We start from the raw sequence: 13,146 nt of genomic DNA on the forward strand, positions 1-13,146 counted from the left end.
GGTGGTTGACTGAATCATTAGTAAAAGAACTGCTTCTACATCTGTTAGCGTTCTGTCTCTCTTTCTTAAAGGAGGAGAGTGTGGGATTATCCACATATGAAGCTGTTGCAGATAGCATGTAGGATCACTTGGTGGTGCTCTGGCAGGGCGAGGCATGGCAAGTGGAAGGGGGAACACAGACCTTCCTCTTGGGGTCACCTGTTTGGAGAAGACCACCAATCATCATGTGTGCTCCTGGGCAATGCAGACTGCTGGGTGGATTTCCTGGATTCCCCTGATGAACTCTTCCCTATCCAGGGACAGAAATGGGACCCTGCTATCTGGTTACATGAAAAAGCACTTTATAATGGTTTAAGTTATTTAAATAAGTGGACTACAGAGGGAGGAAATGAAGTCCTTGGAAGTTGCAGATGTTGCTCAGCAAATTGAAAGGGGTGTTTGGGGTAGAATTCAAACTCTGTAAAGGTGACCGGAAGCTGCCAAAAGTAACTGCACATCAAAATTGGCCTGAGCTGTTGAAAATACAACTACTTGGGTACTACCGCAAGACTGGCCAAATCAGAGCATCTGGAAGTAGAGGCAAGGAATCTATATATTTTTTACATAGTGATGCTAAAACACAGCCGTGTTTGAAACCCCGTGGACTAGATGAGTTTTAGGATAGAAATTCAACTGTGAAATTTTATATTTCACAGTTAAAAGTGTTAAAATTTTTTTGCACAAGATGAGAGTTGGGAGGTAAGTTTTATTTGAGGCAAAATGATAACTGCAGTCCAGGAGACAGTGTTTCAGAGCTCCAAGAGACTTCTCTGAGGAAGTGAGGGCAGAAGCCAGGATATATAGAACTTTTATAACAAAGTGGGCTTCCCTTGTGGCTCAGCTGGTAAAGAATCCACCTGCAATGCTGGAGACCTGGGTTTGATCCTGAGCTGGGAAGATCCCCTGGAGAAGGGAAAGGCTATCCGCTCCAGTATTTTGGCCTGGAGAATTCCATGGACTATACAGTCCATGGAGTCACAAAGAGTCGGACATGACTGGGTGACTTTCACTTGGGACATCAAAAGATTACTGTTAATTAAAGAAACTAGGTATGTCAAGGTAAGGAATTTCGTGCTTTTCTATATATGGGAAGATCTAATAGATTGAACTCACTGAAATCATTCCTTTGGTATGCACCTCACCTATCTGGGGCCAGTATCCTGTGTTTTCACATCCTGAGTTTCCTCGGGGCTCAGGGCTACAGTCTGATGGCTGCTAGGTGGCAGGTATTCTTTTCTTCCCACCTTGCCTCAGGGCTCACCAGCCCACCAGCCATGGTGACTGCAATTGCTGATGACTCCGACATCCTTTGTTTACTGATATGGCAGGAAATATTCCATTTTTTAAAAAACCACTGTAATCTTGGAAGTTTGATAAACTTTAACTGCCACTCTATATGTTGGATCACTTTTTAAGGCCTGGTCCTTCAATATCTCATAGACTTTGGGTGTTTTACCGCATGTTGAAGGATGGTCACAGCAAGGGCGGTTGTGTTTCAGTTATTACCTGCCGATGCTGGCTGGTAGACCTGTTGAGTGACCTGGTGCATGGGTTCCCAAAGACCTACAAACAAGCTGAAAAAGAATTCTGGAATCCTTTCCAGGACACTGAGAGCTGTGTATATAACAGCACCATCTGGTACCAATTATCTTTCTTCTTTGTGTGGGCTGAGGTCAGCAGTGAGGGAAAAATATGATGAGGAAGACAAAGGTGTATAAGATAAGTGATGTAATACAAGCATTTTCAACATTGACACTCCCATGTTGGTGCCAGGGATGCATGGGGCAGAGAGCCTTAGTAACTGGCCATTTTATAAAGGGTCCTGGCAAAACTCTTCTTTCTCTCTGAGGCCATTTTATGCTTGTCACCAGATGACCAAGGGAGGCTCTTAAAGGACAGACCTAGTGTGAACCCCAGAGTGATGGGATGCAGAATAGGAGAACAAGCTGTACAGTTTAGCACATGGGCTTAAGGATCTGATTTTGGACACTTCCCCATATTTGCATCAATCTTAGTTAAAATCCAACTTGCTTCTCATACTCTTGCCTCCAAGGAACATTCTACAAAAGCTAGCCTTCAATCGATCAGGCATCAACCCATCACATCACTTCTTTCCTTCCTAAAATATTTCAAAGTTTCTTCATTGCTAAAAGGACAAAGCTCAGCTCCTTAGCCTGAATACCCTCTGCCTACTTCCCTAGATTGGTCTTCAACTCTGCATTTTTCATGCCTCATACTTAAGCTCTAAGTCCTTACTATCCCTGGACAAACTTTCTTGGGCTTTGCCTGCTTGATTTTGCCCATGGAACTTACTCTATTCACATCTCCTGACTATCTAGCGATTCTTCTGCTGAAGTTCTTCACAATTTTCCCTCTGATTCTCCACCCTCAAACAGAGTTGATCTCCAGGCTTGGGCTACTGTTCTATTTAGAACATAAATTTGTATGTAATTGACTATACTTTGCAATTACTGCTTTTTATAATCAGTAATTGTTTTATTAAAAAAATCTTTTTATTCAAATGACAACCCTCAGAATGGGAGTTCAGTTCAGTTTAGTCGCTCAGTTGTGTCTGACTCTTTGCCACCCCATGGACTGATGCACGCTAGGCCTCCCTGTCCAACACCAACTCCCAGAGTCCACCCAAACTCATGTCTATTGAGTCAGTGATGCCATCCAACCATTTCATCCTCTGTCGTCTCCTTCTCTGCCTGCCCTCAATCTTTCCCAGCATCAGGGTCTTTTCAAATGAATCAGCTCTTCACATCAGGTGGCCAAAGTACTGGAGTTTCAGCTTCAACATCAGTCCTTCCAATGAACACCCAGGACTGATCTCCTTTAGGATGGACCAGTTGAATCTCCTTACAGTCCAAGGGACTCTCAAGAGTCTTTTCCAACACCACAGTTCAAAAGCATCAATTCTTCAGTGCTCAGCTTTCTTTACAGTCCAACTCTTACATCCATACATGACCACTGGAAAAACCATATCCTTGACTAGATGGACTTTGTTGGCAAAATAAAGTCTCTGCTTTTTAATTTGCTGTCTAGGTTGGTCAGAATGGGAGAGAATATTGGCCAAATGAAAAAATTGACAAAGCTCATGCAGCTCACTACCAGAAAAACAAACAATCCAATCAAAAAGTGGGCAGAAAATCTGAACAGATATTTCTCCAAAGACAAACAGATGGCTAATAAACACATGAAAAGCTGCTCAACATCATTCATTATTAGAGAAATGCAAATCAAAACTACAATGAAGTATTACCTCACACTGGTTAGAATGACCATTATCTACAAGCAATAAATGCTGGAGAGGGTGTGGAGAAAAGGGAATCCTCTTGGACTATTTGTTGGAATGTAAATTGATACAGTCACTATGGAGAACAGCATGGACATCCTTCAAAAAAACTAGGATTAAAACAACCATATGATCCAACAACCTTACTATTGGGCATATATCCTGCTGCTGCTGCTAAGTCACTTCAGTCGTGTCTGACTCTGTGTGACCCCAAAGACAGCAGCCCACCAGGCTCCCCCGTCCCTGGGATTCTCCAGGCAAGAACACTGGAGTGGGTTGCCATTTCCTTCTCCAATGCCTGAAAGTGAAAAGTGAAAGTGAAGTCGCTCAGTTGTGTCCGACTCTAGTGACCCCATGGACTGCAGCCTACCAGGCTCCTCCGTCCATGGGATTTCCCAGGCAAGAGTACTGGAGTGGGGTGCTATTGCCTTCTCCGCATATATCCTGAGGAAACCATAATTGAAAATGACACAGGTACCCAGTGTTCATTGCAGCACTATTTACAGTATCTGGGACATGGAAACAATCTAGATATCCACAGACAGTTAAAAGGAGTTGTGGTACATATATACAATGGAATATTGTGAAAGTGTTATTCACTCAGTCGTGCCCAACTCTTTACAGCCCCATGGACTATAGCCCTCCAGGCTCCTCTGTCCATAGATTTCTCCAGGCAAGAATACTGGAGTGGGTTGCCAGGGGATCCTCCTGACCCAGGGATCAAACCTGTGTCTCCTGCAATGCAGGCAGATTCTTTACTGCCTGAGTCACCAGGAAATACTCAGCCATAAAACAGAATGCATTTGAGTCAGTTCTAATGAGGTGAACGAACCTAGAGCCTATTATACAGAGTAAAGTAAGTCAGAAAGAGAAAAACAAATGTTGTATATTAACACACATATATGGAATCTATTCCCATCAAAACCAGATCCTATAAAACTACTAGAGGAAAACATGGGCAGTACACTTTTTGACATAAATCGCAGCAATAATTTTTTTGAATCCATGTCTTAGAGTATTGAAAATAAAAACAAAACAAAACAAATGGGACCTATTTAAATCTAAAAATTTTCTTACAGCAAAGGATACGCTAAACAAAACAAAAAGGCAAGCTTCAGAATGAGAGAAAATATTTGCAAGTGATACAACCAACAAGGGGTTAATCTCCAAAGTTTACAAACAGCTTGTACAGCTCAACATAAAAAAAACCCCCAAACAACTCATCAAAAAATGGGCAGAAGATCTAAATAGACATTTCTTCAAAGAAGACATACAAATTGCCAAAAGGCACATGAAAAGAAGTGCAACATCACTAATTATTAGAAAAGCGTAAATCAAAACTACAATGAGGTATCACTTCACACTAGTCAGAATGGCCATCACCAAAACATTTACAAAAAGGAAACCTCTTGAACTCATTTGTTTATAAATCTGGTCTGTCTCTTCTAATAGAGTGTAATTGTCTAGTAAAGGCCTGGTTTATTGGCTTGTTCAGTATCTGGCACCTCGAAAATACTTTCTATACATAAGAATCCGTAATATTTACCCTTAAATACTAGGGATTTTTATGTTATTTATGAAACAATAGATTCCAGGAACTTTGAGAAATAGTTATGTACTAGGAGTATTGATTTGTCAGCCTGAGTTTGCTGTGTTCATCCTAAGATGCAGACCAAACTGAGTACGTCTCGAATAGCAGATAAATAGACACTAGGTATTTCTGGAAAAGACACTAGATATTTCAAAGAAGAATTGCAAATTTATTCTGAGGAAAACCAGGCAAGTTAGAGGGGAAGAGTGATTTTGAGTGTACTATAATACTTATTATTCTGAGAATTGCCTTACCCATCCTTCATGAATTGACTAGAGGAAAGTCCTTGGAGAAAAGAGTATAATAATTACGGAGTGAGTAAACAGAGATAGCTTAGTAGAATCAATGTGAGACATTCAGAATCATTTTCTAGCTAAAAGAAACCATAGTAGAGGTGGTAATGTAACTGTACTACTAGGAAGGACACTGTTAAAATACATGTTGTTATAGAATAGAGATATGGACCTAGAAAGGAAGCCAGAGAAGCCAAAGGCTGAAGAGAGAGAGAAAGAGACAGAGATGCAGGAAATGACAGCTGACTCATTGGAGGAGACCCTGATGCTGGGAAAGATTGAAGGCAAAAGGAGAAGGGGGAGGCAGAGGGTGAGATGGTTGGATAGCATCACTGACTCAATGCACATGAATTTGAGTAAACTCTGGGAGACAGTGGAGGACAGGGGAGCCTGGCATGCTGCAGTCCATGGGGTTGCAGAGTTGGACAGGACTTAGTGACTGAACAACACCAACAACAATGAGCAGAGAAGAGACGAGAAGCCTAATGGACACAGATGGACACATGGTGAGAGCTCAAGCAAGACAGCCTCCGGTAGTCCCTGAAATATTTGAAAGAAAATTTTGTTTCTTCTAAATGAAAGGCAGAAGCAGAGAAATGCTGTTTTATTTTGCTTGTAGATACAGTCTCACTTTTTTTTTAACCCCCTTTTCTTCCCTTCCTTTTAGTGTGGCCTTGGAAAACCGTTACAAAAAGGCATGCATAACGCTGTTCCTGTCAGATGATGGACCGAGACATGCATAAGTATAAAGAAAACCACGCAGAAGTACTTCAGGAGTCCCCTCCTGGAGTAGTGTCCAAGAGAAGTGTCCTCTCCTTTCTAGATTAAATTTCCTGGCAGATGAGTATTGGGATTTACTACAGCCAAAGCTTTTAGCTGCTGTTTTGTCCCAAAGGAAAGCTGAAGAAGGGGAAAAATGATTCCCTCCCTCCAGGCTCAACTTCGCATCAGTGCACACCATTGTTGACATCTGAAAGGCGGCTCATTTGCAAGATGGGGTCTAAAAATTAGGTACTTTAATTTTCTTTCCATCATAAAGTTCAAGTGGATGAGAAATAAACCAGTGGCTGTTATAAATGTTTGGGTCAAAGACAAGCTCTCAGTAATACAGAAGTGAAACTCCAGTCTTAGGCTTTTCACAGAGAAAATGTCTCAGAAGATGAAATCAAGGGATTTCCCTGGTGGTCCAGTGGTTAAGGTTTCACCTTTCAGTGGAGGGGCTGTGGGTTCAATTTCTAGTCAGGGACCTAAGATCCTACATGTCTTGAGACCAAAAAACAAAATATAAAACAGAGACTGTTATGTAAAGTTTAAAAATAAAATAAAATTAAAAAAAAAACAAATTCAATAAAGACTTTAAAAATGGCCCACATTAAAAAAAAATTATAAAAAAAAGGTTGATTTGGGAGCTGTTTGTCTAATATTGACAGTGAAGTGAAAGTCACTCAGTCGTATCTGACTCTTTGCAACCTCATGGACTATAGAGTCCGTGGAATTCTCCAGGCCACAATACTGGAGTGGGTAGCCATTCCCTTCTCCAGGGGATCTCCCCAACCCAGGGATTGAATTCAGGTCTCGTGCATTGCAGGCAGATTCTTTACCAGCTGAGCCACAAGGGAAGCCCAAGAATTCTGGAGTGGGCAGCCTATCCCTTCTCCAGTGGATCTTCCCGACCCAGCAATTGAGCCAGGGTCTCCTGCATTGCAGGCAGATTCTTTACCAAGAATCTACTTCTTGTGGCTTCCCAGATGGCTCCGTGGTAAAGAATCTTCCTGCCAATGCAGGAGACACAGTTTCAATCCCTGGGCTGGAAAGATCCCCTGGAGCAGGAAATAGCAAATGACTCCAGTTTTCTGGCCTGGGAAATCCCAAGGATGGTGGAGCCTGGCAGGCTACAGTCCATGTGGTCACGAAGAGTCAGACATGCCTTAGCAACTACATAGCATCAGCATCAGCAGCAGCAGCATTTTACCACTGGGCTATCAGGGAAGCCCATAACAGTGACAAAATGCTGGCCTTTGTGTTTTAACTGGGAATTAAAAACTGGAAGTTTATCTTAAGATTTTTTTTTTTCATTTAATTATTGTGGCTAAAGCATTCCCTGCTCTGCTAGAAGGTGAAAAGTCTATAAGAAATTCCTGGCATCTTCATATATGAGATATAAAAAGAAAAATCAAGCAATTCATTTGCTATTAATTAAAAAAAATGAAACAACACAAGAAACTATCACCTAAAACCTAAGGACATGCCTGTAAAATGTAGAGCCAACTACATAGTCAGGAATCATGGTGTCATAGACTTAGGAGCTGAGAGGACCTGAAAGATCACCCAGTCCAATGCCCTCATTTCACAAGTGAGAAAACCAGAGGAGATGATGGATTGTTGGCTGAAAAAATTGTACTACATAGCAGCAGCAACAGCAGCAGCTACTACTTCCTGGCTAGAGTAAAGAAGCTATCAGGAAAACAGGACTTGAGCTAGAGCTATGTAGGAAAAATTACATAACAACTTAGCTTCCCCAGAGTACAAAGAAGTTAACTAGAACAGTAACATCATACTTCAAACATTTGGTTTTAAACTACTTAGGGTAATGGGTGACATATAAAAAGCTTTACATATTTGATGTAAACAACTTGATGAATTAGGGGTTAAGTATACACTCATGAAATCATGACCACCATCAACATCATAAGCATATCCATCACCTCTCCAAATAACTTCCCACCCCTAAGACGACAAAGAGGAGGATAATGTGTGGAAAGAACCCTTACCATAAGATCTACTCTCTTAGCAAATTTTAAATACAATATAGCATTGGTAGCTATACATACCACACTGTACAGTGCATCTTATTTATTTTGCATAATTGAAACTTTGTACCCTTTAACATCTCCTCTCCATTTTCCTCTCCATCCAACCTGGGTAACCACCATTTTACTCTCTGCTTCCTTGAGTCTATTTTAGATGCCACATGTAAGTGAGATATTACAGTACTTGTCTTTCTGTGCCTGGCTTGCTTATTTATTTATCCCATTTTAGTGATGCTTTTTATTTTATTAAAAAAATTAATTTAATTTATTTTTATTGGAATATAGTTGATTTACAATGTATTAATTTCAGGTGTACAGCAAAGAGAATCTGTTATACATGTCCTCCGGGTCCATCCACATTGTCACAAATGGCAGGATTTTTTTTTTTTAAAGATGAGTAATATTCGATTACATCCATATACCTTATTTTCTTTACCCATTTATCTCTAAGTGGATGTTTAGGTTGTTTCCATATCTTGGTTACTGTGAATGATGCTACAATGAACACAGGGATGCAAATATCTCTTTAAAATTCTGATTTCAATTCTTTGGTATATATACCCCAAAGTTAGATTGCTTGATCATATGATGGTTCTTTTTTTTTGACTTCTTGAGGACTCTCCATTCTGTTTTCAATAACATCTGTACCAATTGACAATTAACAGGAGACACTGAGCTCACACACTGGGATCCATTGCCCAGTTGTGGGGAGAGGAAGATGGTCTGAAAAGGAGCAGACAGATTCTTTATCTGAAGGTGAAGAAAGTCCACCAAAAAAAAAGAAAAGAAGAAAGAAAGAAAAAAGCCCACCATTCTTTTAAAAATATTATTTATGTATTTATCTGGCTGCACTGAGTCTTCGCTGTGGCATGTGGGATCTTCAGTCTTCCTTGCAGCATGTGGGGTCTTTAGTTGAAGCATGTGGGATCGAGTTCCTCCAACCAGGGTTTGAACCCAGGTCCCCTGCATTGGGAGCTTGGAGTCTTAGCCATTGGACAACTAGGAAAGTCCCAAACCCACCATTCTGAAGATTCAATAGGAACAAATTGTTAGGATTATTCACACCTTCTGTAGGGCAGCAACTCCAAATTATATAACTTTAGCCCTGAGATAGACCCAGGAGGTCGTATGGTATGGCCCTTTTCTTTTATAAATCAGTCTCTCTCAAAGATTTCTCTTAAACCAGCAGTTTCAGAATCATTAAAATAGAAAATCTGTAGTCTTTAATCAAGTGTTCTAAATTAGACTCTGAAGGTACAGGGGTGGGGATTTGCATTTTAATCACCTTTCAGGTGAAAAGAAACCACTGGTTTTGAGGTTCTTGAGCTATGTGCTAAGTACTAAGTCACTTAGGTTGTCTTCGACGCCTTGTGATCACATGGACTATAGCCCACAGTCTCCTGTGTCCATGGAATTCTCCAGGGAAGAATACAGGAGTGGGCTGCCATGCCCTCCTCCAGGGAATCTTCCCAACCCATCGATCAAACCCGTAAGAACCCAGACTTTTATGTCTCTTGCATTGGCAGGTGGGTTCTTTATCACTGAGCTACCAGGGAAGACCTGGACTGCCCATTATATTCACCCACAGACGATATCCTGACTGTGGGCTGATTGAATTGGAATTTCTGAGAGAGGGTCAGGCACTGGTATTCTAAGGTGCAGACTGTGTTGAGAACTACTGGCATAGAAGGTGGTAAAGTGACTTTCAAAAGAACACTCAAGCGAATAGTGGTAGAATTGGAACCAATTCCATCTTCCCTAAAAGAGTCAGAATCTGAATGGCCTCCAAGACAGAAAAAAAGTATCAAAGTTAGAAAAATGGAACTGGTGATTTGAGGAAGAGGGCTATAGCAGTCTATCGTAAGCAGGGACTGATGGGGGATGTTGATTGCCTTTTTGGACTAGCCATAACTCAGCATGCTGTGGGCTGACTGTATTTAATCAGAGGTGTATGAACAGAAATCGAGCCCCCGAGCACTCAATTTATGATGAAACTGCTGCAAAAAAGCCACAGCTAAAACAATCCTTACCATTATCCAATTAGTGGCCAACACACTGTCTTCTTGTTAACACATCTTATAGCCCCAGGTACCTTTCCAAATCGATGAGCAGGTGCATGCAAAGCTGGTTGTGGAGCTGAGATAGAGAATGGAAAAGAACAGATTTCACGTGATATCAAAGGAGAGGGAAGGAACTAGGTGTGCATTGTATCCCCCTCATTTTTCTAGATGCATGATTCTGTGTTAGGAAGGTGGATCCATCTCAGCTTCGACTTCATGAATCTCTCGGTGCCTTAGCTCCAGGTGCTAATTAAATTCCTAGCTGGCAACGGTTGTGATCTGTTGCACACTTTGGGTGTGATATGTATTATACTTGCCTTGGTCTTTGAGTTTGTGTTTCTGGGTAAGTGAAACTGGTCCAGTGGGGACTATTCAGTTCGGTTCAGTTCAGTTCAGTCACTCAGCCATGTCCGACTCTTTGTGACCCCATGAACTGCAGCACACCAGGCCTCCCTGTCCATCACCAACTCCTGGAGTGCACCCAAACCTTTGTCCATTGAGTCGGTGATGCCATCCAACCATCTCATCCTCTGTCATCCCCTTCTCTGCCTGCGCTCAATCATTCCAAGCATCAGGGTCTTTTCCAATGAGTCAGCTGTTCACATCAGGTGGCCAAAGTACTGGAGTTTCAGCTTCAGCATCATTCCTTCCAAAGAAATCCCAGGGCTGATCTCCTTCAGAATGGACTGGTTGGATCTCCTTGCAGTCCAAGGGACTCTCAAGAGTCTTCTCCAACACCAAAGTTCAAAAGCATCAATTCTTCGGCACTCAGCCTTCTTCACAGTCCAACTCTCACATCCATACATGACCACAGGAAAAACCATAGCCTTGACTAGATGGACCTTTGTTGGCAAAGTAATGTCTCTGCTTTTGAATATGCTATCTAGGTTGGTCATAACTTTCCTTCCAAGGAGTAAGCATCTTTTAATTTCATGGCTGCAATCACCATCTGCAGTGATTTTGGACCCCATAAAAACAAAGTCAGCCACTGTTTCCCCATCTATTTGCCATGAAGTGATGGGACTGGATGCCTTGATCTTAATTTTCTGAATGTTGAGCTTTAAGCCAACTTTTTCACTCTCCTTTTTCACTTTTATCAACAGGCTCTTTAGTTCTTCTTCACTTTCTGCCATAAGGGTGGTGTCATCTGCATATCTGAGGTTATTGATATTTCTCCCAGCAATCTTGATTCCAGCTTGTGCTTCTTCCAGCCCCACATTTCTCATGATATACTCTGCATATAAGTAAAATAAGCAGTACTTGGATGTAATCTCAAAAACAACAGAATGATCTCTGTTCATTTCCAAGGCAAAGCATTCAATATCACAATAATCCATGTCTATGCCCCGACCAGTAATGCTGAAGAAGCTCAAGTTGAACAGTTCTATGAAGACATACAAGACCTTCTAGAACTAACACCCAAAAAAGATGTCCTTTTCATTATAGGGGACTGGAATGCAAAAGTAGGAAGTCAAGAAACACCTGGAGTAACAGGCAAATTTGGCCTTCGAGTAAGGAATGAAGCAGGGCAAAGGCTAATACAGTTCTGCCAAGAGAACACACTGGTCATAGCAAACATTCTCTTCCAACAACACAAGAGAAGACTCTACACATGGACATCACCAGATGGTCAATACCAAAATCAGATTGATTATATTCTTTGCAGCCAAAGATGGAGAAGCTCTATACAGTCAGCAAAAACAAGACTGGGAGCTGACTGTGGCTCAGATCATGAACTCCTTATTGCCAAATTCAGACTTAGATTGAATAAAGTAGGGAAAACCACTATACCATACAGGTATGACCTAAATCAAATCCCTTATGACTATACAGCAGAAGTGAGAAATAGATTTAAGGGACTAGATCTGATAGACAGAGTGCCTGATGAACTATGGATCGAGGTTCATGACATTGTACAGGAGAAAGGGATCCAGACCATCCCCAAGAAAAATAAATGCAAAAAAGCAAAATGGCTGTTAAGGAAGCCCTTCAAATAGCTGTGAAAAGAAGAGAAAGGAAAAGCAAAGGGGAAAAGGAAAGATATACCCATTTGAATGGAGAGTTCCAAAGAATAGCAAGGAGAGATAAGAAAGCCTTCCTCAGCAATCAATGCAAAGAAATAGAGGAAAACAATAGAATGGGAAAGACTAGAGATCTCTTCAAGAAAATTAGAGATACCAAGGGAACATTTAAGAACATTTAAGATATTAATAAGAGGTGGCAAGAATACACAGAAGAACTGTACAAAAAAGATCTTCATGACCAAGATAATCACTATGGTGTGATCACTCACCTAGAGCCAGACATCCTGGAATGTGAAGTCAAGTGGGCCTTAGGAAGCATCACTATGAACAAAGCTAGTGGAGGTGATGGAATTCCAGTTGAACTATTCCAAATCCTGAAAGATGACGCTGTGAAAGTGCTGCACTCAATATGCCAGCAAATTTGGAAACTCAGCAGTGGCTACAGGACTGGAAAAGGTCAGTTTTCATTCTGATCCCAAAGAAAGGCAATGCCAAAGAATGCTCAAACTACCGCACAGTTGTACTCATCTCACACACTAGTAAAGTAACACTCAAAATTCTCCAAGCCAGGCTTCAGCAATATGTGAACCGTGAACTTCCAGATGTTCAAGCTGGTTTTAGAAAAGGCAGAGGAAAGAGAGATCAAATTGCCAACATCTGCTGGATCATGGAAAAAGCAAGAGAGTTCCAGAAAAACATCTATTTCTGCTTTCTTGACTATGCAAAAGCCTTTGACTGTGTGGATCATAATAAACTGTGGAAAATTCTTAAAGAGATGGGAATACCAGACCACCTGACCTGCCTCTTGTGAAATCCGTATGAAGGTCAGGAAGCAACAGTAAGAACTGAATATGGAACAACAGACTGGTTCCAAATGGGAAAAGGAGTACGTCAAAGCTGTATATTGTCACCCTGTTTATTTAACTTATATGCAGAGTACATCATGAGAAACGCTGGACTGGAAGAAACACAAGCTGGAATCAAGATTGCTGGGAGAAATATCAATATCCTCAGATATGCAGATGACACCA

At 41.2% G+C, this 13,146-nt stretch overlaps 1 long non-coding RNA gene across 1 annotated transcript in view; it reads right to left on the reverse strand.

The window, feature by feature from the left end:
• Nucleotides 1-7,670: 7,670 nt before the first annotated feature.
• The window catches only part of LOC123465203, a 35,252-nt gene continuing 29,776 nt past the window's right edge, over nt 7,671-13,146 (reverse strand). Inside the window, exons 2-3 of the long non-coding RNA XR_006640349.1 lie at nt 10,062-10,167; nt 7,671-8,754 (exon numbers count right to left, since the gene is read on the reverse strand). This is a non-coding gene — a long non-coding RNA (uncharacterized LOC123465203). The remainder of the gene's footprint in view (nt 8,755-10,061; nt 10,168-13,146) is intronic.

The sequence above is a fragment of the Bubalus bubalis genome, chromosome 20 (genome assembly GCF_019923935.1).
Source record: "Bubalus bubalis isolate 160015118507 breed Murrah chromosome 20, NDDB_SH_1, whole genome shotgun sequence".
Classification (NCBI taxonomy): domain Eukaryota; kingdom Metazoa; phylum Chordata; class Mammalia; order Artiodactyla; family Bovidae; genus Bubalus; species Bubalus bubalis.